Source organism: Achroia grisella, unplaced genomic scaffold, assembly GCF_030625045.1.
Source record: "Achroia grisella isolate CSIRO2021 unplaced genomic scaffold, CSIRO_AGI_Agris_v1 utg1056, whole genome shotgun sequence".
Classification (NCBI taxonomy): Eukaryota; Metazoa; Arthropoda; class Insecta; order Lepidoptera; family Pyralidae; genus Achroia; species Achroia grisella.
Window position 1 is genome coordinate 487,373 of NW_026712564.1, and position 25,571 is coordinate 512,943.

The following is a 25,571-nucleotide window of genomic DNA, read 5'->3' on the forward strand; positions in this document are numbered from 1 at the left end:
CTACCATAGATGGTATAAATAATATTAATTTTTTTTTTTAACTCTATTGCACCAGACAAAGAAAGCACACAAAATTATATATTACATAAACTGATCTAAAAAGCAGTCTTATCGCTAGCAATCTCTTACAGACTACCAGTAGAGAAAGTAACATTAAGATAAGAAAAGGGTGGTGCACGTAATGAACATAAATATATATATATATACATTTGTACATAAATATATCTATTAATATCTAAATATATGTAACTCGAAGGTGACTGACGTAGTGATCTATCAACGCACAGCCCAAACTGGACGGATCGGGCTGACATTTGGCATGCAGGTAGATGTTATGACGTAGGCATCCGCTAAGAAAGGATTTTGAATAATTCTACCCCTAAGGGGATAAAATAGGGGATGCAAGTTTGTATGAAACTTTCCTGACTGGTTTTCTCTTATTAATTGTTTAACCAGTTGGTTGCTTATTCAATATTTTTTCTATTTAATTATTTAATTGTATTAGTGCTATTTGGTGGTTTATATTCACACACTTGAACTTAAAAATGTAAAGTAAGAATAAAATTATTTAAAAGAGCAACACACAAATTTCTCGCTCGTTCTTCTTGTGATGAGACACCTTTCCAAATGAGCGGTATATTAAAAAAAACTCTTTTTTTGCTTACATTGAAGAACTTTTGACTATTCAAAAGTGCTTAAATGTAAGCTTATTTGATTAAAGGATTTTCTATTCTATTCTATTTTATTCTACTGTTTAATATATAAATAATAACATGTGAAGACAATTTATACAGCCCCGCCAAATGATTTATACGAATTTAAATCAACGATGATGATAACATTGCAAAATATAATTAAAATCATTCATAAAATTAATTAAACGAACTTAGTGATATAATGTACAGACAAAAAGTTATTATCTATACAAAATATTAATTAGAAATATCTGTTTATGCTTTCAAATTTCACTAAATGCTTTGAAACAGCTGGACCAATTTTCACGGGACCTTCACTCGAAGATAGCTGAGGTTATAAGGAGTAACCTAAGCTACTATTATTTTAGAAATTTTAGTTATTTTATTTCCACGCGGACGAAGTCGCGGATAACAGCTTCTTTGATATAGAAATTGTTAATTACTATATAAAATGTCATTAAAATATAAATTAAAATTATTAGGTGTAAAATGAACCAATCGAATAAACGTACGTATGGAAATGAACCAGAGTTAATGATATAATATACAGATGGATAAATATATACATATATATAACTCAAAGGTTTAAAATTGATAAAGTTTCATACAAATTTCCACCCCCTATTTTATCCCCTTGGGTATAGAATTAATCAAAATCCTTTCATAGCGGATGCTTACGTCATAACATCTATCCGCATGCCAAATTTCAGCCCGATCCGTCCAGTGGTTTGGGCTGTGCGTTGATAGATCACTACGTCAGTCACCTTTGAGTTATATATATTTCGATGTAACAGTAAATTCTGAAACTACTGTACTCATTGGAGAATTTATCTAAATGTCTGAACGTTACTTTATTTAAGAGAAATCAGAACAAACATATATTATATACTTACATATATGTCACCATCTCACTCTCGAACCCGTTTCAATTTGATTCCCTTTAGCCATTACTCAAGTTGGACTTTTAACCCTAATCTTTTTTATTTCCATTATTCATATGTACTTACAGATATATTAGGTGTTACATATATATGGGAGTATAGGGGACTAGTGGTTTAGTGCCCAGACTGAGACATTAATGGTCATGAGTTTGAATTCGACTGTCACTAAAAAATATTTTTTGTGATTGAGATTTTGCTCAATAAATATGATTTAACAGATGTTTTAAATTTATTTATAGTTACAATAAGGTACCAAAGGAAAGATTTACTATTTACTATAAAATTGAAGAATTCGTTAACGATAATAATGTTTTGATAGAAAAACTTTAAATCCATAGCACTGACAATATTATCTGATTACATTAATAATGAGTGCGTAGCGACTTCTATGTTGATTATCGCATGCCTCTTACTTGTTATACTGTAATTATTTATATAAAAAAAAAAAACATCTATTAAAAAGAGCAACACACAAGTTTCTTGCTCATTCTTCTTGTGATGAATCTGCATTCCGAATGAGTGGTAGAATCAAAATATGACTATTCAAAAGTGCTTGTAATGAGTTTATTTGAATAAAGATTATTTCTATTTCTATTTCTATTTCTATTTTTTTATACCACATAGGTGGCAAACAAGCATACGGCCCATCTGATGGTAAACGGTTACGGTAGCCTATAGACGCTTGAAACACCAGGGGTGTCACGTCCGCGCTGCCGATCCTTTGGCACCTTATTGTAATTTTTTATACCCATTCTAATAAACGACCTATTGATTTAGTTAAACAATACTTAGGTACAGCAATTTTGTCTTAAAATCTAGAATTAATATTATAAATACTTTTTTTTAGGGTATGAATTGAGGGGTCATCCAATATATCCTTAAATAATATAATTCTTGATTAATGCCAGCTGCTGAGTTTCACCACCGTACCACCCGCCAGAAACAGAAATACCATCCTGATCATCTGGATGAATGGCGGTCCTCCACAGTGCGGTTTTCTAGAAACCTTTTGCCTCGCACAACCACATTGTGGAATCACCTTCCAGCAATGGTATATCCGAACCGATACGATATTGAAACCTTCAAGAAAAAAGCTTATTCCTTTTTAAAAGGCCGACAACGTACTTGCAATACCCCTGGTATTGCGGGTGCTCATGGGCGGCGGTAATTACTTACCATCAGGTGAGCCGCATGCTCGTTTGTCCCCTGTGTTATAAAAAAAATCCTTTGGTATCTTATTGTAAACTAGCTGTTTCCACTACTTCGTCCGCGTGGAATTTAACATTATTTTTCTAAAATAAAATCTTTTTTCTGAAATTAAAGTACCCTAAGTTACTCCTTTTTACATCAGCTACCTGCCAAAAAAAAGTACCGTCAAAACGGTCCACCAATTTCAGAGATTAGCCGGAACAAACAGACCGACGAACAGACAGACAAAAATTGTAAAAATTATTATTTTGGTGTATATATCATATTTATATTCATATGCATGTAGTAAAAAACGGTTATTTCAATATTACAAACAGACACTCCAATTTTATTTATATGTATAGAATAGAATAGAATAGAATAGAATAGAATAGAAAATCATTTATTCAAATAAACTTAATTTAAGCACTTTTGAATAGTCATAACAATTTATTTTTTATCTACCACTCGTTCGGAAAGCTGTCTCATCACAAGAAGAACGAGCAAGAAACTTGTGTGTTGCTCTTTTAAATAATCCTTGTAAGTTTACATTTACAAGTCGAAACGTGTGAATACAAACTACCAACAAGCACTAATTTTTGGGTCAAATATAAATATGCAATAAGATTAAATCAGTCGTAGTATAGATTTTTATACCCATAAACGACCGATTTATCTAAACAATACTTTTCTTTTTCTTTCCTTCTTTCTTTCCACAGACATAGAGTCCGTGCTTTTATTATAATAACCTTTTACATTGCAATTTGACTTAAATTAATTAAATAAGTAAAAAGTTATATATTTAGTTAATTTAAATGTATTTACTGTACAATAAAGTGTTACATATAATCAAGTTTTTCTTTAAGTGTATGAATGTGTAATGTGGAACAATTGGACGTATGTATTATCCGACCCCATTCTTCCATCCGTTCCGAGATCGCAAGTGCCTTTGATTGCTCATTTGCCGAATTGTGAGGAGTTTTATGGCGGCGCGGGAACTGGTTGCGTACCTCGCACTGTAATCTTTACATTGGAATAAAACGAAACACTAAATGTGCCGCTTGAATAAACGGGGTCATTACGCCGCGAACTGACTGTTATACTAGCTGGTACATTCGATTTTGTCTGCATTTTTTGGACTAAAACACGGTCTATTACACTTTGTAGACTGAAAGCTGAAAGCTTGTTTGGCATTCCAAATACAAAATCAAAGTTTCATTTTAATTGTGAAGAGCGGGAATCGAACGCGTGAATCACTTATTCGGGGTTCCACTGAAAATCAGCGTCGTGGCTTTTGTCATGGCATAATGCTGAGATGGGCCCCTTACACACACATCAGTACACAGTGACGCGGTGACGATGCCCCGCAGTGGTGGATAGGAAATGCATTTTACTTTATTATTATTATTTATTTGTTTGTTACTATGTTGTTCTTTTATTTATTTATATTTTTTTGGATATAATGATTGCATCTCTAATTTAATGAATTGTTATTTATTTTCGTATATCTTATATAATCATTTATACGCAGCTGTCAGCATCGTTTTTATTGTGTTGTGATGTGTGCTGTAATAAATGTTATTCTATTCTATTCTATGTTATTCTGATTATTTATTTATTTATTGGTACCTACATCAGCGTAGTAGGCTTTATTATTATTATTATACTGTGCAGAATGTTGGGCACAAAAGGCCAGGTCAATGGATGGGCTATAATCTGGGATTATACTAGCTGGTACATTCGATTTTGTCTGCATTTTTTGGACTAAAACGCGGTCTATATCACACTTTGTAGACTGAAAGCTGAAAGCTTGTTTGGCATTCCAAATACAAAATCAAAGTTTCATTTTAATTGTGAAGAGCGAGAATCGAACGCGTGATTATTTGTTTATTTATAGGTACCTACATCATGTTATGTACAAAGAATGTTGGGCACAAAGGCCAGGTCAATGGATGGGCTATAGTCTGGGATGGCGCTCCGCAGTCACAAGCCTCTCTTGATGCGACACCCCATTTTACCAAGTTGTACCTGCAGCGACCCTCTGGGTTCGCAGTCTGATCTGATAAAATTGTGCATCTCTAATATAAATACAACATCGTATTTTGACCTTATCCGTAAGAATAAATCTCGTACAGACTTGTACGATTATGAAATACTCGTATTGAATGCCAAAAATATCGTACTCGTTTCTCGTACAGTTTTCATCACAGCCAGAACGCGAACGAATTGCAACATTTGGAATCTCGTATTTTTCTCTGGCAACCCTGACGGTGTGTGTTCGAACGAATGGCAACATTGGAATCGTACAGTTTTCATCACTACCAGTACGCGAACGAATTGCAACATTTGGAATCTCGTATTTCTCTCTGGCAACCCTGACGGTGTGTGTTCGAACGAATGGCAACATTGGAAGGAGGGGACGGCTGAGGAACCCTATAGGGAGTTTACATCACTATGCATCGGATCACGCGGTCACGGGCCGCAGATCAAAGGATTTATCTGCCGTGTAACACGAGTAGTTGGCTCTTATTCGACGGTCAAACGACACTATACAACACCTTTTGAAATATTTACTACTACTTTACACGTAGGAAAAACTCTTTACAAATTTCCGGTAGGAATGTCTGGTAAAATTAAACAAATAAATAATCTCAGGACAATTCACACAGCGCCATCTAGACCCAAGTAAAGCTAACTTAAGCTTGTGTTATATCATATGAATTATTTCACTCTATTTAATATATTCTTATTACTCCCAATGCCAGTGTTGCCATTCTAAAACCAATTAGCTTAGTTTACAGAATCTAAATATAAAGATAAAATTGCACCTTTCTAATTTTAATATGTTATTGTATTTTGACTGATTTCTGGAAAATAATCTCGAGAGAACATGAAAATATCGTCGTAACGAGTTCGAGATTTTTGGCAATCAAGTCAAAAATCTCGAACTTGTTTCTCGTACAGTTTTCATCCCTGCCAGTACGCGCTTGACGGGGACGGGGGACGGCTGCGGAACCCTACAGGGAGTTCACATCACTATGCATCGGATCACGCGGTCACGGGCCGCAGATCAAAGGATTTATCTGCCGTGTAACACGAGCAGTTGGCACTTATTCGACGGTCAAACGACACTATACAACACCTTTTGAAATATTTAGTTAATTTCAAGTAAGGACTCGTGAAGTTATATTTAATACTAGCTGTACCCGCGACTTCGTCCGCATTGAATTAAACTTTATTTTTCTAAAATCAAAGTAGTCTATTTTTTTTTTATTGGGTTGTTTGGGCTATTGTCAGATGTGTAGCACCTGTAGCACTGCGACCTACATAGATCTATTGTGCTCGCCCTTTTCAGAGTTCGCTACCTAGACCCGTCAGGGACAAGAATTGAAGGATATTCTTAGGAGCGATCGTTTTTATCTCCTCGGGAAAGAGTGTAAACTTTCCAAAGGAGATATTTCGTTTATGCATGAGTGGGCTACAACCACATAGGATATGAAAAGTAGTCTAAGTTACTCCTTATTACATCAGCTACCTGCCAATAAAAGTCCCGTCAAAATCGGTCTCGCCATTATCCAGATGATCCACATATTACACATCTATATTAACAAAAAAAAATATCTATGTATTAATATCAATTCTTTAGTACCCATAATACAAGCTCTGCTTAGCTTGGGACTAGATGGCGCTGTGTGACTTATACAGAGATATTATTATATATAATACAAACTGTACCGGCGACTTCGTCCGTGTGGAATTTACCTTTATTTTTAATATTAATATTATTATCTAAAATAAACGTAGCCTAAGTTACACCTTATTACAGCAGCTACCTACCAATAAAAGTGCCGTCAAATCGGTCCAGCAATTTCAGATATTAGCCGGAACAAACAGACAGACAGACAGACAAACATTGTAAAAAATGTTATTTTGGTGTATTTACCATATTTATATACATATGCATGTAGTAAAAAACCGTTATATCAATATTACAAACAGACACTCCAATTTTATTCATATGTAAGTATAGATTAGATTAAACAGTAAATTTCAGATAAGACCGTAGGTTGTAATCTATCGTTGCACAAAATTGTATTTAAATTTATTCAGCCGTGTGTGAGTTATTGGTTATACATTTGTATTGTTAGTTAGTTAGCATGCTCTCATTGGAATACAGTAGCCGTAATTATATGTGGGTTTAAATTTCATTGTAGGGTTCTCTTCAGCGAGTTACACTGAAACCAATTCAGTTGGCCTAGATGTCACTCGTATTGATCGCTCAAATATGTAACATATAGGGTTGTCTACAGTTTGAAAATATCTGGATATATAAATATTTTCAAATTAAAAAAAATTGTTTGGGAAACTACTCTGCTACCAAAATGTTTGGGAAGCGTCAGTCATTTACCTTTATGGTTCTGCGGATTTATTGGGCTTCAGGGTCTCGAAGGTATCTTCGCTAGCTTTCCAGCTTCACAGTAGGTTTCACAGTAGGTTAACACAGTTCTAATTTATTTTAATTCACAACACAATGCGCGCGCGCCTCAAGGCCGCTGTACAGTCCGTTTGTTACTAGGTAAGGGAGGGGAGGCAAAGGCGCGGGAACAGAAAACTAACGGACTCTAATATAATTATCTGTGCTTACGATGATACAGAGTAGATTTTGAACAAAAATCATTTATTCATGTAGGACATTTTAGCCGCTTATGAACGTCAAAAAAATTTTACGGTGTCCATCCGATTTTTTTTTATAAAACTGGTGACAAATGAGAGAGTATTATGTCCAAGTTTTTTTTTATATAACGCAGGAGACAAACTAGCATGCGGCTCACCTGATGGTGAGTGATTACCGTCGCCCATGAGCATCCGCAACACCAGTGGAATTGCAAGTACGTTGTCGGCCTTTTAAAAAGGAATAAGCTCTTTTCTTGAAGGTTTCAATATCGTATCGTTTCGGAAATACCATTGCTGGAAGGTGATTCCACAATGTGGTTGTGTGTGGCAAAAAGTTTCTAGAAAACCGCACTGTGGAAGACCGCCATTCATCCAGATGATCAGGATGGTATTTTAGATTTTACATTTATTAAGATACTAGCTACTCGCCCCGGCTTCGCCCGAGTGTACATGTTTTGTACATATAAACCTTCCTCTTAAATCACTCTATCTATTAAAAAAACCGCTTCAAAATCCGTTGCGTAGTTTTAAAGATTTAAGCAAACATAGGGACGGACAGACAGCGACAGCGACTTTGTTTTATACTATGTAATGATTTTAATTAATATACAGAATAAATGAGATAATTTGTTCAATTTATAAAACTGTCTTTATAAATCTGCCGCTTCCTTAGTGGCGTCTTATTTTTTTTTTATAACACAGGGGACAAACGTGCTTGCGGCTCACCTGATGGTAAGTGATTACCGCCGCGCATGAGCACCCGCAACACCAGGGGAATTGCAAGTACGTTGTCGGCCTTTTAAAAAGGAATAAGCTCTTTTCTTGAAGGTTTCAATATCGACTTCCTTTTGGTTTATTTTTTTCTATTTAATCATCTGTATATGTGTATCAATGTTTTTTCTTTTTTCAAAGGAAATATTCAGATAGATGAGATGATAATCAATGCGCTACAATTAAATAGTGGCAGCCCTAATCCTAACAAACTCCCTGTTACTACCATAGGATATACAGATACGCTATTACTATGCACCTGGCGTATATCATATCCATTCCCATAATACGAACGTTACGTACAGCATTGTATCTTAGGGTTGTCAGATGTTAGGGTTGACACTTTTTTTTTGCAGTTAAAATATTATGTATAAGGAAAAAAGCACATAGTATCATATGAAATACAATTTATTTTTCTTTATTATTACATTTAACACCTTCAGCGCTAAACCCTAAGTCACCGTTTTAAAAATAGATTACAACATTTTTGGAAAATTACTGTTTCCCAGACCATTTTCATCGAGAAATGCGACAGGCCAGGATTTTCATTTGTGTAACAGTCATAATATGTACAGAGAACGTGTTCCTGAAGGATACACAGCGCGATTACTAAGTAGAAAGATATTGTATTGTGTATACTTTTGAATACACAGTGTTCCAGACAGTGTGACAAAAAGATACTCATGGCGTCTAACGTTTTAAAAACATATGTTTTTTCTTTTTCCAGTTTGTATCAAATTAGTAACTCTACTAGATAATTGCAGAGCATCATTACAGTCTATATTAAAAAAAAAAAGATTAATTAATAATATCGATTCAGTCAGCACCAATCGATGAAAAGACATATATATGACGACCTCGGTGGTGTAGCGGTTTAGCACACCGCTTAACTTCCGATGCTCGTCGATTCGATTCCTCGCACGTTGCACATTTGACAGCTTGCAAAGAAGATTAGTAGACAGTTGAAATGGGTATGTTTTTACTTATTTTGAACTATCTGATACCTGCGTCTTTGTTCACGTAGAATTAAGATAAATAACATTTTTTTAAATATAAATAGTCCAAGTTACTCCTTACAACATCTATCAGTGAGTGAAAGTGTCGTCAAACCATCCAGCCGTTTTATAGATTAGCAAAACAAACAGACATACAGACAAAATAATTTTATAATTAAGTTTTTAATGCAAGTAAGAACATAGTTTCATAGGCACTTAGTGAAAAACTGTTAATTTGAACTTACAAATGGACACTTCAATTTTAGTTACTTGTATGTATATATATACTAACTACTCGACCCGGCTTCACACGGGTGTACATGTATTATATCTATGTATATAAAACTTCCTCTTGAATCACTCTATCTATTAAAAAAACCGCTTTAAAATCCGTTGCGAAGTTTTAAAGATTTAAGCACAATTAAAACGGATAGACAGCGATAGCGACTTCGTTTTATACTATGTAATAATGATATATATATATAATAAGATTAGGGTACTAATTAATTCCTGGTCCCCCACGGACCCCTTGGTCCCATCGGGTAATCAAATCATACCCACGAGAACAGGACGGATTTGTTTCGTATTTCCCTTCAGTGACATTGATTGGGCAATCTTAATGACAAGGAAATTCTCCCATTGCTCGCTCCGAAATGGTCCACATTCAATTAATTTATTGAAATTATTAATATCTCGAAATTATAATAATCTTTCGTAGAATATTTCAGAACGTTGTTTGTAAAATGACTATGAAGGTTGGTCGTAATGAAAACCTTCTAGGAATCTCCGTATATATCATTACATAGTATAAAACAAAGTTCTCCCTCCGATCGATCCCCCGTCCAATTCAAATGGGGATCGAAATTACGACGGCCTGAGCCGAGGTTCGAACTCCTGCGGTGCCCGCAGACTAAAGTCGTATCCGTCAGGCAGGAGTTGGCCTTCAGCCGCTCCATAAGTCCTTCCGCAGGTTCGGAGTGTCATCTGCACTCGCCCCCTAACGTCCGGTAAAGCTGCAAAGTCCAGCTGCGGCCAACAGCATTAGAGTAGACCAATTAAAAAAAATAAAACAAAGTCGCTGTCACTGTCTGTTAGTACCTATGTATGCCTAAATCGAACCCCTAGTGGTGCCCTCAGACTCAAGTCGTATCCGTCAGGCAGGAGTTGGTCTTCGGCCGCTCCATAAGTCCTTCCGCGGGTTTGCAGTGCCATCTGCACTCGCCCCCTAACGTCCGGTGAAGCTGTAAAGTGCAGCAGTTGGCCAGCATTAGAGAAGACCGAATAAAAAAAAATATATATAAAACAAAGTCGCTGTCGCTGTCTGTTCATACTTCTGTATGCCTAAATCGAACCCCTAGCGGTGCCCTCAGACTAAACTCGTATCCGTCAGGCGGAAGTTGGGTTCAGCCCATAAGTTCTTGGTTTGGAGTGCCATCTGCACTCGCTCCCTATCTTCCGGTGAAGCTGTAAAGGCCAGCATTAGAGTAGTCCGTAAAAAGAAATGTTTTCTTCTGTTATTTGTACAGCGTGATCACGGGGTCACCAAAGGCGTGAATAGTCACGTCCCTTCAGGGTTTAGGTCTAAGACCTACTTCGTCAAGAACCTGGGGCTTCAAATGATAGATGCGAGAGACAGAATAGAAGTGTTTTTATTGAGATGTTTCGACCTTATATACAAAGTTACACGTGTCGCGTACACGTGCCACAGCACGTAGCAACGGCTTGTAGGTCACGCAGCTGCGTTGCTAATGTTACACGTGCCGTGCGATAAGAGTTCTAGGAAGTTGCGAGGACTAATTACACGTGTAGAAAGTAAGTGTTAAAAAAAAAACTGACTTTCATATAATTTGTATGATTATTATGGTAAATTGCTGATTAATATTTCATGTACCATCATCTCAGTAAACATACCGTAGCAATATTTCGCAAATAAATTATTTCATTTAATTTCAAATCATTTCTCTTAGAGATATTGTGGTATGGAATAACTTATAATAATCTATACATCTATACATATAAATGAAATTGGAGTGTCTGTTTGTAATATTGAAATAGCCGTTTTTTACTACATTCATATGAATACCAATACGGTACATACACCAAAATATCATTTTTTACAATTTTTCTCTGTCTGTCTGTATATCTGTTTGTTCCGGCTAAACTCTGAAATGGCTGGACCGATTTTGATAGGACTTTTATTGGCAGGTAGCTGATCTAATAATCGTCGTCATAAAAAATCTTTTATTGTAGAAAAATAAAGTTAAATTCCACGCGAACAAAGTCGCGGGTACAGCTAGTATATGTATACATATTACGTGATGGATTTAACTGGTACGCTATGAAACCTTCGATATTACTGCCGAAACTGAAATAGAGCAATTTCCGGTATAGGAAAAATGAATGGCCATCCATCCATTAATCGGCTAAACGTGATGTACATATTTACATGAGTGATTTTATCTTTATGTATATAACAAAGGACAAAAGAAAATTATAGTGAATACTGTATGAAGAAATACTTTGTGCACAGTCAATTCCGAAATAACTTTTGAATTTCTCTCAACTGAGCTGCCATTATTGAAGTAATAATAGTTGCAATTTGTCATATTTATTTTGAAAATGGGAGAAATTTTCAAAACTTTATTACGATCGGGATGTTCTGGTAAGGCTACGAGGGCCCCCTGAGCCCAGGGCCCTGGGCCCAGGGGCACTGCCCCGTCTAGTCCCTATGTAGCTACATCATCATCATCATCATCGCAGCCCGGAAGACGTCCACTGCTGGACATAGGCCTCCCCCAAAGATCTCCACGACGATCGGTGCTGCGCTGCTCGCATCCAATGCCTTTACCAATCCTAGGTAACTACGCCAATGTCTAAAAGCCTACTTTTAAATACACTCAAGTCATTCGCTTTGATAAAAGATTTCAAAAGTTTATTGTATACTTTAGCCATTTTCAATACATATAATCCTTCCAATTCAGCGCCGAAGAGAGAGTACACAAAGTTGACCTTTAAAACTGGCGTTATATGGTTTCTTTTCGTTAAACTTGAAACTTTATACGGTATCTAAAGTAACTAATCTACAGTAATCTCATAATGCTATGGAAACCTAAAAACAGTAGGTGGGTAACAGTTGTGACTAGCGGAAAACGAAAATTCAGAGAAATTCAGATTACAATAATAAAAACGTTTGTTAAATGAAGTGAAAAGTGGAGCACAACGAACCGACGCGAGTCACTACACCGTAATATGATCTCTACGCTGTGACGATTAAGGTGTGTACTCGTGTACAGGTAAGTTTGCCGATTAGAAAGGTTCGCAAATGGGCGGGAGCACGCGGGCCGGCGAAGGCAATTCATTCCACATTAGGTACCGACGGGCTTTTTATATTAATTGCAGACGCCATTACAAGGTCATCCGTCGAAGCATCGCTTAGAGCACGGAAACGGCACGGTTTCCTCTAAACTCCAAATTTAAATTTTGTTCTATTCCTATTCCTATTGCTGGCGTAAATGTAAATTAAAAGTGTTGTAGGGATCTCTAATTACTTTGATAATAAAATACAACCCGTTTTAGAAGCTGATAAAACATCTTTCAATTTGTTTAAAAGGCATTTGCTAACAGTCAAGCTATTGGATACCAATAATTTACGAATGCGGTACCTAAATAAATTTATGAACATTATTTGAAATAAATACGGAAGTAACTCTACCTGTCTGTCGTGCTTTCACAACCAAAACTACTAAACTGATTTAAATGGAAGGATTTACCGGGTTCATCATATCATCATCGTAAACTGCATGCAACTCTCGTCTAATGAAGGGTACTTACCTTACTTTATTGTTCATCTAAAATACTTACACACTCAATCTCACACTAACTCCTATAGGAAGGGAATAATGGGGGTGCCATCCCTTGACGAAAACATTTTTTTTTTCAGTACCTATTCAAGATATATTGATAAATTTGATACCATATGTAAGGATGAATGTATTTAGTAAGTAGTACCTATATAAGAATTGATATTATAATATTGATATCTTGTGATTTATATTCATTATATATTATATAGGAGACATTTTTGACGTTTGAATTATAATATTATGAGGTCCTGTTGTATATAAATATATATATAAAATTTTTAAAAACTCAACCACACTCTGTATGCATGTGCTTTATATTTTTGTGACACTGCAATAAATAAATAAATAGATTATTATAATAAATTAATCAGTATACACTCAAACGCCGTACCTATCATTTACCTAACAAGCACAACCCTTATATGGCGATCCTACCACCCTTATATGGCCCTGCTACTATGCCATACATGACTATCGATAATCCAATTATTATATATTGATTTTTAATTTTTGCAATATCAGAAACTGTAAAAAGTGAGAACTATATATTTTGGGGGTGGTTTTTTATACCAACCCCTAAAATGATACCTGACAAAAATATCTTATTTCTTAATTAGACACAGCTAGAATTATTATAATAATTTTTGTTTTTTTTTAACAGCCACATTAGTAAATAATATTGTAAATTACATTAGTATATAATAATATATTTAATAATAATAATTACATAATAATAATAACCATTACAAAACATATTAATAATTACAATAATAGTAATAATATGTAATAATATATTTATCATTTTTACAAATAAAGTAGTGTGTGTATTTCTATTTATTCGTGCTTGAAAACCAACTAATTGAATACACAATTCAGTCATGGGGTGGCAATTAATAAGTCAAAACTATTATTAAGCGTTCTTAGTATTTCATGTTAAGCTTAAACAAAAGCTCGGCGCAGGAAACTTGTAATCTTACCTAGAAACACTGGCGATTATGGCGATAGAAAATAAAATATAATTATTGGAATTAAAATGATTAGGATCAGATTAGCTTGGTAACCAAACTACGGTCGTTGAGTTTAAAATAATATTAACTTATTAAATTTTTTAATTATTTTGTTCAAGTTTTTTTTTATAACGCAGGAGACAAACATGCGGCTCACCTGATGGTAACTGATTACCGCCCATGAGCACCCGCAACAACAGGGGAATTGAACTTTTATGTCCAGGACTTCCAAGCCTCTTATAATAAGGTTTGAGTATATTTGTATTGGAATAATAAAAAGCGAATTTTGTGGGATTAATCTAACAAGATTAAGATGGAAACATGTTATTTAATAAACATATTGGTGTGTTAAATGAATTGTATGTTTCTAACATCAGTCAGTATGTTTATCATTATTTAATAGATTTTTTTTATAACACAAAGGGCAAACGAGCATGCGGATCACCTGATGGTAAGTGATTACCGCGGCCCATGAGCACCCGCAACACCAGGGGAATTGCAAGTACGTTGTCGGCCTTTTAAAAAGGAATAAGCTCTTTCCTTGAAGGTTTCAATATCGTATCGGTTCGGAAATACCATTGCTGGAAGGTGATTCCACAATGTGGTTGTGCGTGGCAATAAGTTTCTAGAAAACCGTACTGTGGAAGACCGCCATACATCCAGATGGTCAGGATGGTATAAAATAAGTATGTCTTCTGTTCACATGTAAAGATTTTCCCAAACTATTCTGGTGCTGTTGATCGTGACTTTTATAGCTTACTACCTACTCGTCCCGGCTGTGCACGGGTGTACATATATTATACATATAAACCTTTCTCATGAATCACTCTATCTATTAAAAAAACCGCTTCAAAATCCGTCGCGTAGTTTTAAAGATTTAAGCGTACATAGGGAAGGAGAGACTCGCCCCGGCTTCGCACAGGTGTTTCAAGAGGAATGTTTATATGTATAATATATACCTTTGATTCAAGAGGAATGTATAATATAATACATGTTTATACATATAAACCTTCCTCTTGAATCACTCTAAAAAAATCGCTTCAAAATCCGTTGCGTAGTTTTAAAGATTTAAGCGTACATAGAACGGACAGACAGCGACAGCGGCTTTGTTTTATGTATATTATGTAATGGTATGGCACTCCAGACCAGAATGATTTATGGAGTGGTTGAAGGCTAGCTCTTGCCTGACGGATACGTCTTTAGTCTGAGGGTACGCCTAGGTTTCTAGGCGCAGGGTTTCGTAATTTCGATCGCCGTTGGAATGGGACAAGTGATCGCTCAGATAGAATCATATAACAATTGTCTTGTAGAAATAGAAATAATTAGTATTATTGTAAACATGTACAATATTAATTTGAAAAGAATACGAGCTGAGTTTCTTGTCAGTTGTTCACATATCGAAATCATTCCGAACTGACGGTAGATTTGATATATCATAAGACTCTGTAATAGATCTACATGAATAAAGATATTTTGAATAAAAATGAATCTGCATTATTGTAAACATGTACAATATTAATTTGAAAAGAATACGAGCTGAGTTTCTTGTCAGTTCTTCTCATCTCGAAATCATTCCGAACTGACGGTAGATTTGACATATCATAAGAGTCTGTAATAGACCTACATGAATAAAGATATTTTTAATAAAAACGAACCTGCATTATTGTAAACATGTACAATATTAATTTGAAAAGAATACGAGCTGAGTTTCTTGTCAGTTCTTCTCATCTCGAAATCATTCCGAACTGACGGTAGATTTGACATATCATAAGAGTCTGTAATAGACCTACATGAATAAAGATATTTTTAATAAAAATGAATCTGTATTATAGTAAACATGTACAATATTAATTTGAAAAGAATACGAGCTGAGTTTCTTGTCAGTTCTTCTCATATCGAAATCATTCCGAACTGACGGTAGATTTGACATATCATAAGAGTCTATAATAGACCTACATGAATAAAGATATTTTGAATTTGAATTAATAATACCTAAATATTTTCTAAAGGTATTGCAAAATGATACCTTCACAATATACGTTAGGAATTAAATTTCAGCTGAATATTTACGATACGCTGTCTAAATCCAATGAAGCTATTTTGATAATGATGTAATCCAGCTTAGACCATGCTATCTATCAATGACAGATCTGTCTCTCTATCTGTATCTGGAAATACACCGCGATGTAGGTTTTCGGGTAATAAAATTATACTAAATGAGCTATAAAACTAACCTGTAGCAGTTTATCTAGAAAGCTATTAAATGAGAAAGGTTACAGTTAAAGTTTGGTAAGATAGTAAGATAATTACTAGCGAATATTCCGGACTTGTACGGATGCAAGTAATATAGTATCATCTATTTTTTTAAATATTGCTGTCCCCAAGTATTGTTTAGAAAAAGTTAATAGGTCTTTTATGGGAATGGGTATAAAAAATTACAATAAGATACCAAAGGATATGTTGGAATTACCCTTAAATAAATTCAAAACATCTGTTAAATCATATTTACTGAGCAAAGCCTATTACTCACTAAACGATTATTTGAATGACGAGCGTGCATGGCAATAGTTGTTCATGCACTGAATTTTCATTTAATGTTAGACATAGACACCTATATAAATATACATTGTAAATAAACTGGCTTTAAAAAAAAAGTAATTCAATTGAGTTTCTTGCCAGTTCTTCTCAATTGGATCTATATACAGAACTGGACGGTAGGGAAAAAAAATAAAATTAGAATGTAAAAATTTGACGTTCATAAGCGGCTAAAATGTCCCACAGGAATAAATGACTTTTGAATTTGAATTTGAATATTGTTGTTTTGTGATGTGTGATAGTATAATAATAAATATTATTCTATTCTATTCTATTCTAATATAAAACACCGTCCAAGTATTCTCTGACAATATAGATTTTTATGCATGAATATATATTTTTTAATTGGTTAAGTATTATTAAGATCATGCATATCTTATTAATAATATAAACGTGAAAGTTTGTGAGTAAAGATGGATGATGGACAGATGGATGCTGGTTGATCTGTCATGCAAAAATTACCGAACAGATTTTGATAAAACTTTACAGTAATTTAGTTTATACATCAGAATAATATATGGGATGTAATTTAAAAACGAATTATATATATCAGGTGTTATATAGATGTAGTTGCGCGAGTCAGTTAGTTGTATGAACTGTAATTTTTCTAAGGTTTACTTACTTGAGAAATCCGAGAAAATTCTCATACAAAAATTGAGGAAATGATCCTCATACAAACTTCATCCATTATTTTGCACTTTCTAGACTTATTACTACGTACAAAGTAGCTTAAAACCATTTTCAGGATCCTATCTGTTTAAACGTCAAAATTCATGGTCGATGCAGATTTAAGTGAAGCGTTATGTATAAAAAAACTGACTTTTGCATTTGTAATATCAATACAGATTAGTTTTTTTTCGGACTAATCTAATGCTGTTGGCCCAGTTGCTGACCTTTACAGCTTCACCGGACGATAGGGGGCGAGTGCAGATGGCACTCCAAACCCGCGGAAGGACTTATGGAGCGGCTGAAGGCCAACTCCCGCCTGACGGATACGACTTTAGTCTGAGGGCACCGCTATGGTGGTAATCGAACCTCGGCACAGGCCTTCATAATTTCGATCCCCGTTTGAATTGGATGGGGGATCGGAGGAATATATAGGAAGCCAACGGCACACGGTGTTCTCAGACAGTCACCCATCCAAGTTACGACCGCGCCCGATGTTGCTTAACTTCGGTGTTCGGACGAGAACCTGTGTTTTCAACATGGTATGGACGTTGGCGCAGAGATTACGTGTATGTGATGGAATTGTATAGATAGATAGATAGTCACTAGGGATGTCGATCGTAGGGGCGGTAATTTACGTATAATTATTTTTAGTACATTTTTTTCCTTCTCGTACAAGTTTTTACGAGATTTATGCTTACAGAAATCGGTCAACTAAGTTTACTACAGTATTCAAAAGTGCAGTAAATAATATATAGTAATAATAATAATAATAAGTTGCCATCTCCTCTCCTTAAGCCCCTCTTAAGGATGGGAGCCCCTCATAAGGAGATGAGAATTTTCTTTTAAGTTTAAACATAATAATCTCAGGACAATTCACACAGCGCCATCTAGACCCAAGTTAAGTCTTTAGCTTGTGTTATGGGTGCTAGATAACTGATAAAAAGACATATACAATTTTTTTTTTCGTAAATACATACATATTATACATAGAAAACACCCAGACCGACACAAACAATCATACTCATGAATACAAAATGTTAGTGTCGAGGAATCGACCCCGCGACCGCCAGACGTAAAGAGGTGTGCTAGACCGCTAGACCACCGAGGTATTATATAAATTAAAGTTGAAAGATTGGCAACCCTGATTTGCACTAGCGCAGTAGCCTGGCGACATGCGGCCTCGCCGTAAATCACGCCACAATTAAATGACCTCGCGACGCCAGTACGACGGCTCCACACGAAATTCCACCGAAAATAACTCACTTTTTAATAAACAAGTTTGTTTTTTACGACTGTTCCCCCGTTATTTAGAATCGGGCGAGGAGTATGGGTGTCGTGCTTGCCGGTTGTTAAGTGTACGGTGCGGGGTTCGGTCTCGTGTTGATGATGTTTATACAGCGCTGCATTGTCAGGATAAGTTTTGTAACTGTTGGTATTTTACTAAGCTGAGAATCAGTGTTTTGTTCCCTGTAGAATATTTCGCAGTGACGTTTTTTTTTAAGTATGAAAATAATAATAATAGTAATCTCAGAGCAATTCACACAGAAGAAAGAAAGAAAGAAAGAAAGAAAGAAAGAAAGAAAGAAAGAAAGAAAGAAAGAAATTTTTTCGTAAATACATACATATTATACAAGAATCATACTCATGAATACAAATGTTTGTGCCGTGCCAGGAATCGAACTGGACCATCGGACGTAAAGCGGTGTGCTAGACCGCTAGACCACCGAGGTCCTCATAACAGTAACTTGAAATAGAAATATAGTTTACTAGTTGTGACCGCGGTTTCACCCACATAAATTTATGTGTTATTCTGAAGTATATTCTGATGTATGACCACCAAGATCGTCATTCAAGTATCATAATGGAATGGTACACTCGCCTGCTACCCCGTTTACTAATAATCCCCTTTCCCCTTCTGCACTGACATTGGGGAGGGGGAGGGGGGGGGGGCGAAATAGAATTGTTAGTAATGTGGACTAAATGGGCAATGTACCATGTCAGTTTGACCTCCACGCGGTTCCCCCTGGAAACCATCGTCATTTCTTGATAAATTTGTCACGATGGGCTAACTGACCTAACCTCGTGTTCATCTTATCATCCTCCACTGGTGCCCCGCCAGCGTAAACCGTTAGCGCAGGCGGGTGCACCATTTCATTATCATCCACAAAAAAAACTTAACACATTACATATACTCTATATCTATCTATATCTGTACTCAATATGCCAGAAAAAAAATTCATATGTGTTATAAAATATTTTCGTTGTTAAAAAGCTTATTATAAAATTTAAGAATTTATAAACGATAATAATGTTTTTGTAGGAAATATGTAACTTAAAATTCATAGCGCTGACAATGTTATCTGATTGAACAGAGACTAAGTGCGTAGCGGTTTCTATGTTGATTGTCGCATGCCTAATCCTTGTTGTTAATTAAATACAAGTAAATCAATATTTATTTAAAAGAGCAACACACAAGTTTCTTGCTTATTCTTCTTGTAATGAATCTGCATTCCGAATGAGTAGTAGAATAAAAAAAACTTGACTATTCAAAAGTGCTTATATTAAGTTTATTTGAATAAAGATTATTTCTATTATGTCTATCCATCCTATTGCTATAATATGCTATAAATATTACAATAATAAACTTGATGTTCATAAGTTGCTCCGAATTGTCTGGACCGATTTTGATGGGACGTTTAATGGCAGGTCGCTGATGTAATAAGTAGTAACTTCGGCTACTTTTATTTCAGAATCAGCTAGTATATAATTACTATTCTACATACAATATTCCGACAAATAAATGTATGATTATTATTACAAATCCCGCATTTTAACATAAAGGTATGTATGGATATTAGCATAGTGGAATCCGTTCTTAATGCACCCACATATTCCAGATAGAAATGGAAAGCTTAAAACAGAGCGTTATGGCATTACATCCGAGGTATTCCATAATTCCACGATTTACCCGTGAATACACTAAAATAAGTAGGGCATTATCTCTGTTAGAATATGCGCCAACAGTTTAGTAAATCTAATTGGTATTGATTTCATTGATATAGCGGAGCGATATATCAAATTCAAATTCTAAAATCAGTTATTCATGTAGGACATTTTAGCCGCTTACAAACATCAAGTTTTTACATTATATTTTTTTCCTACCGTCCAGTTCGGTATATAGATCCAATTGAGAAGAACTGGCAAGAAACTCAATTGAATTACTTTTTTTTTAAAGCCAGTTTATTTACAATGTATATTTATATAGGTGTCTATGTCTAACATTAAATGAAAATCCCGAACATGAAAACTATTGCCATGCACGCTCGTCATTCAAGTAATCGTTTAGTGAGTAATAGGCTTTGCTCAGTAAATATGATTTAACAGATGTTTTGAATTTATTTAAGGGTAAATCCAATATATCCTTTGGTATCTTATTGTAAAATTTTATACCTATTCCCATAAAAGACCTATTGAATTTGTCTAAACGATACTTGGGGACAGCAAGTTTGTCTTTAAATCTAGTATTAATATTATGAATATTGCTGTTTTTTGGAAATATCTCAAGATTTTTATGAACATATAGGATATTTGAATATATAAATTAAGAAGCAACGGTGAGAATATTTGTCTCTTTGAATTTCTTTCTTAATGAGTCACGACTCTTCATACAGTAGATCGGTCGAATGGCACGTTTTTGTAATATGAATATATTTTTAATATCTGCCGCTTTTCCCCATAATAATATTCCATAAGAGTAAACTATGAAAATAACTAAAATAGACCAATCTCGCAGTATCAGTATCAGTGTACTGTCTAACCTTACGCACGGCAAAAGCTCCTGATCTCAATTTCGCTGCAAGACTTTGAATTTGTGCACCCCATTTTTTTTTTATCTAAATAATCAGACTTTTATTATCAACTAGCTGTTTCCGCGACTTCGTCCGCGTGTAATTTAACTTTATGTTTCTAAAATAAAAGTAATAAAGTTAATACATTTACATCCTACATCATCCCTTATTTTATCCCCATGGAGGTTGAATTCATCAAAATCTTTCAATTGAATTTAATTTCAGTTCAATCAGTCGAAAATCTTGGAAGATTTATATAAACTTTCATCCCCTATTTTATCCCCTTAGGGATGGAATTTATCTAAATTTCTTAGGGGATACTATGACGATAGTAGCATTATGCATGCAAAGTCTCAGCCCGATCGGTTTAAAATTGACAAAGTTTCATACAAACTTTCATCCCCTATTTTATCCCCTTGGGGATAAAATTCCAAATCCGTTCTTAGCGGATGCCTACGTCATACTACTCATCGTCATCTACTTGCATGCTAAATTTCAACCCGATCCGTCCAGTGGTTTGGGCTGTGCGTTGATAGATCACTATGTCAGCCAGTCACCTTTGAGCTATATATATTTAGATATATCTGTCAGTTGCCGTATCTATAGTATAAACTGAACTCTTAGGATTACATGGCTCAACTGTAAGTTATTCAGAGTTACTTATTCCTTCATTAAATTCCTGAAAGGCTTCGAATAAAATGCTGTCGTATTCGTTTAAATAATTTTACTGCGATCCCATAAGTCGACTGGAGACGCATCGGAAATGATTGAAAAAAAAACATCACGAGTTCACCACGTAAACACATCGTTTATCTACACACATTCGCAACCAATATCACATATCTGCTGATGTACAAAAACCATTCGTATCAGTCACGCATATGGTTCCATTTAGATCAATAGCCGCTAACCATTTGTCTTTATGTTGGAGCACATCGATTTTACTTAGGCCCTTCGTTCACAGGGCTACGTCAATATTCGATATCAATATTGTATTTTTATTTCTCATACCTTGTACAACTTGAAATGAAAATGAAATTAAATGAATATTTCTTGCTTATTGCTTAAAATGTGGTACATATGTGGTTTTTAAGGTCTTTAGAATAGAATAGAATAGAAAATCATTTATTCAAATAAACTTACATTGAAGCACTTTTGAATAGTCATTACATTTTTTTAATCTACCGCTCATTCGGAAAGCTGTCTTATCACAAGAAGAACGAGCAAGAAACTTGTGTGTTGCTCTTTTAAATAATTTTATTGTTACTTTACATTTTTAAGTTTAAGTGTGAGAATACAAACCACCAATTAGCACTAATTCAATTAAATTAGAATTAGTTTCACACCTTTTGTCATTTCTTGCAACATGCAACAGACAAAACAGATGTCAATTTTGGTTATTATTTGTTAGTCAATATTAAGTACGTACGTTATTTATAATATGAGTATGTCAATAAATCAAAAATATATGTCAAAAAGATGTCTCAGACCAGACGGCTTTAGTGGTCAAGTAGTTTAGCACACAACTTTACTTGTGATGGTCTAAGGTTCGATTTCTCGCGCAGTACAAACATTTGTATTCATCAATATGACATGTATATGTTTACAAAATATATATATCTTAGGCGCCATGTGCATCTTTTTGTCACAGTGTCTGGAACACTGCATTCAAAAGTATACGCAACTTTCTACTAGTAAACGCGTCGTGTATCCTTTAGGAACACGTTTTCTATGCATCTATGAGCCCAAATAAAATAGTGCTGGTTGGTAGTTTGTATTCACACGTTTCGACTTGTAAAATGTGAACTTACAAGGATTGTTTAAAAGAGCAACACACAAGTTTCTTGCTTATTCTTCTTGTGATGAGAAAGGATTCCGAATAAGCGGTAGATTTAAAAAAAGAATTGTTGACTATTCAAAAGTGCTTAAAATTTATTTGAATAAATAATTTTGTATTCTATTCTATTCTAAGACTTGTAATTTTGAATGAATCTGAATTTTTAGGCCGTAAAGGGGACGGACGAAAGGTGTATGCATGTGGCAGAAATGAGAATGTTGAGATGGATGTGTGGGGTAACCAGGAATGACAGAGTAAGGAAGGTGTATATACGAGGAAGTTTGAAAGTTGCGCCAGTTACAGACAAGTTGCGAGGCAACAGATTGAGCTGATATGGGCATGTTATGCAGAGGAGCGAGGATCATTTCTTAAGGAAAGTGTATAATATGAACGTGGATGGATGTAGAGGGAAAAGACGCCCTATAAAAAGATGTATGGATTGTGTGAAAGATGATATGAATAAAAGAAGAGTATGCTCAGATATGACCGATAGAGATCAGTGCAGAATGACATACTGCGCCGACCACAAATAATGGGATAAAGGCAGGGCAATTATGAGTCGCTCAGAGACTAAATTGTCTGATGTCACGATTTGCGTAGCACAGCATACGATGGGCCTTACGAGTCGCGACTTGAACGTTATTTACATAAGGTTGTTTATGAAATTTGCTCAGCGGCGGAGCAGAGACACTTAGCTGGCTATCATCTGTTGGCTCAGCCAAATGAAATGCTAACAAAATGCAGGTGTCTTAAACGTAAAGATATTTGCTTATTTTTGTTACTTACTTGTTTATTAACTTTTTACAAATACTGTTTATTTTGGACGGACTTTCTTTATATATTTAAAACTAGCTTTTGCCTTAATTTATTCGCTCGCGTTAATTTATCCCCTTAGGAGTGGAATTTACCAACATCCTTTCTTAAGGGATGCCTACGTCATAGTAGCTTTATGCATGCAAAGTATCAGTCCGATCGGTTTAAAATTGGCAAAGTTTCATACAAACTTTCTACCCCTATTTATCCCCTTGGGGGTGTTTTCAAATTCAAATTCAAAAATCAATTATTCATATAGGACTTTTTAGCCGCTTATGAACGTCAAATTTTAACATTCTATTTTATTTTTTTCCCTACCGTCCAGTTCGGTATATAGATCCAATTGAGAAGAACTGACAAGAAAATAAATTGAATTACTTTTTTTTTAAAGCCAGTTTATTTACAATGCATAGGTATTTATATAGGTGTCTATGTCTAACATTAAATGAAAATCCCGAACATGAAAACTATTGCCATGCACGCTCGTCATTCAAGTAATCGTTTAGTGAGTAATAGGCTTTGCGCAGTAAATATGATTTAACAGATGTTTTGAATTTATTTAAGGGTAATTCCAACATATCCTTTGGTATCTTATTGTAAATATGATTACAATATATCAAGAATCGTGTCTACTTCTGTTATTAGCGCCAATCTGGTGGTTACATCTACCGAAAGTCAGTTAGCAACAGAATTGTCAATGTTTTTTGGTGTCAACCATTAACCCAGGACGCTGTATAAACATACTGACGGAATGAAAGTTTAATTGGCTCATGACAGTATTCAGTTAAATATAAAATTAATCTACAACATTGTACCTTCAGTTCAGGGGTCTGTTATTTAAATGTGACGGTAAGTTGTGACACAATGTGACGTAACGACCGGTGCACGCTCAACTCATTATAAGTTTGTTTCCATCGTTAAAAAGTTCCGAGTCTCAACAATGCCGCACTTGGCATACACCGTAATTATCGGATTAGTTATTTTTAGGCCCTCCCCTCTCCACCCCTCCCCTCCCCAACCCCTCTGCTCCTGATAAGACAGTTTTCCGACTGAGCGGTAGATTAAAAAAAAATGTTATGACTATTCAAAAGTGCTCAAATTAAGTTTATTTGAATAAATGATTTTCTATTCTATTCTGTTGCATTCCCTCCGAACGGCTATCTGTGACTATCTGTGTACCAACGTTTTATTTAAATCGGTTCAGTAGTTTTTGCGTGAAAGCGAGACAGACAGACAGAGTTACTTTCGCATTTATATTATTAGTAACGATGTATTAAATTAGAACTAACAGACCAAATGTTTGCTACTAAAAATTTACAAGCGTGTAACTGATGGTAATACGTAAATATCACTTTTAATAAGTCTTAGTGGACGCACTAAACAAGGGTAGTCGTTAGTTTTTATGCGGCCGGCCATATGGGTCGAATTGGACATTATGTTCAGTCCATCCCCTTTTTTTTATTATGACCACGGCGCTAGCGTTAACGACCTAATATAATATGTTACGTCGTCCAGAGGCGGATCGTGACTTTCTGGGGCCCTGGGCTATATCTACTTAGGGGACTATGTAATTAAATACAATTGATGATGAATACATCATCATCACCAGCCTGTGTCTGTCCACTGTTGGATATAGGCCTTTCCCAAAGACTTCCACCATGTGCGTTCTTCCGAC

The 25,571-nt window shown here is 35.1% G+C and overlaps 1 protein-coding gene and 1 pseudogene across 1 annotated transcript in view; both read right to left on the bottom strand.

Moving 5' to 3' along the window:
- Nucleotides 1-25,571, bottom strand: part of LOC131848742 (zwei Ig domain protein zig-8-like) — a 560,844-nt gene that overhangs the window by 261,293 nt on the left and 273,980 nt on the right. The window lies entirely within an intron of this gene.
- Nucleotides 17,833-17,951, bottom strand: LOC131849932 (5S ribosomal RNA; annotated as a pseudogene).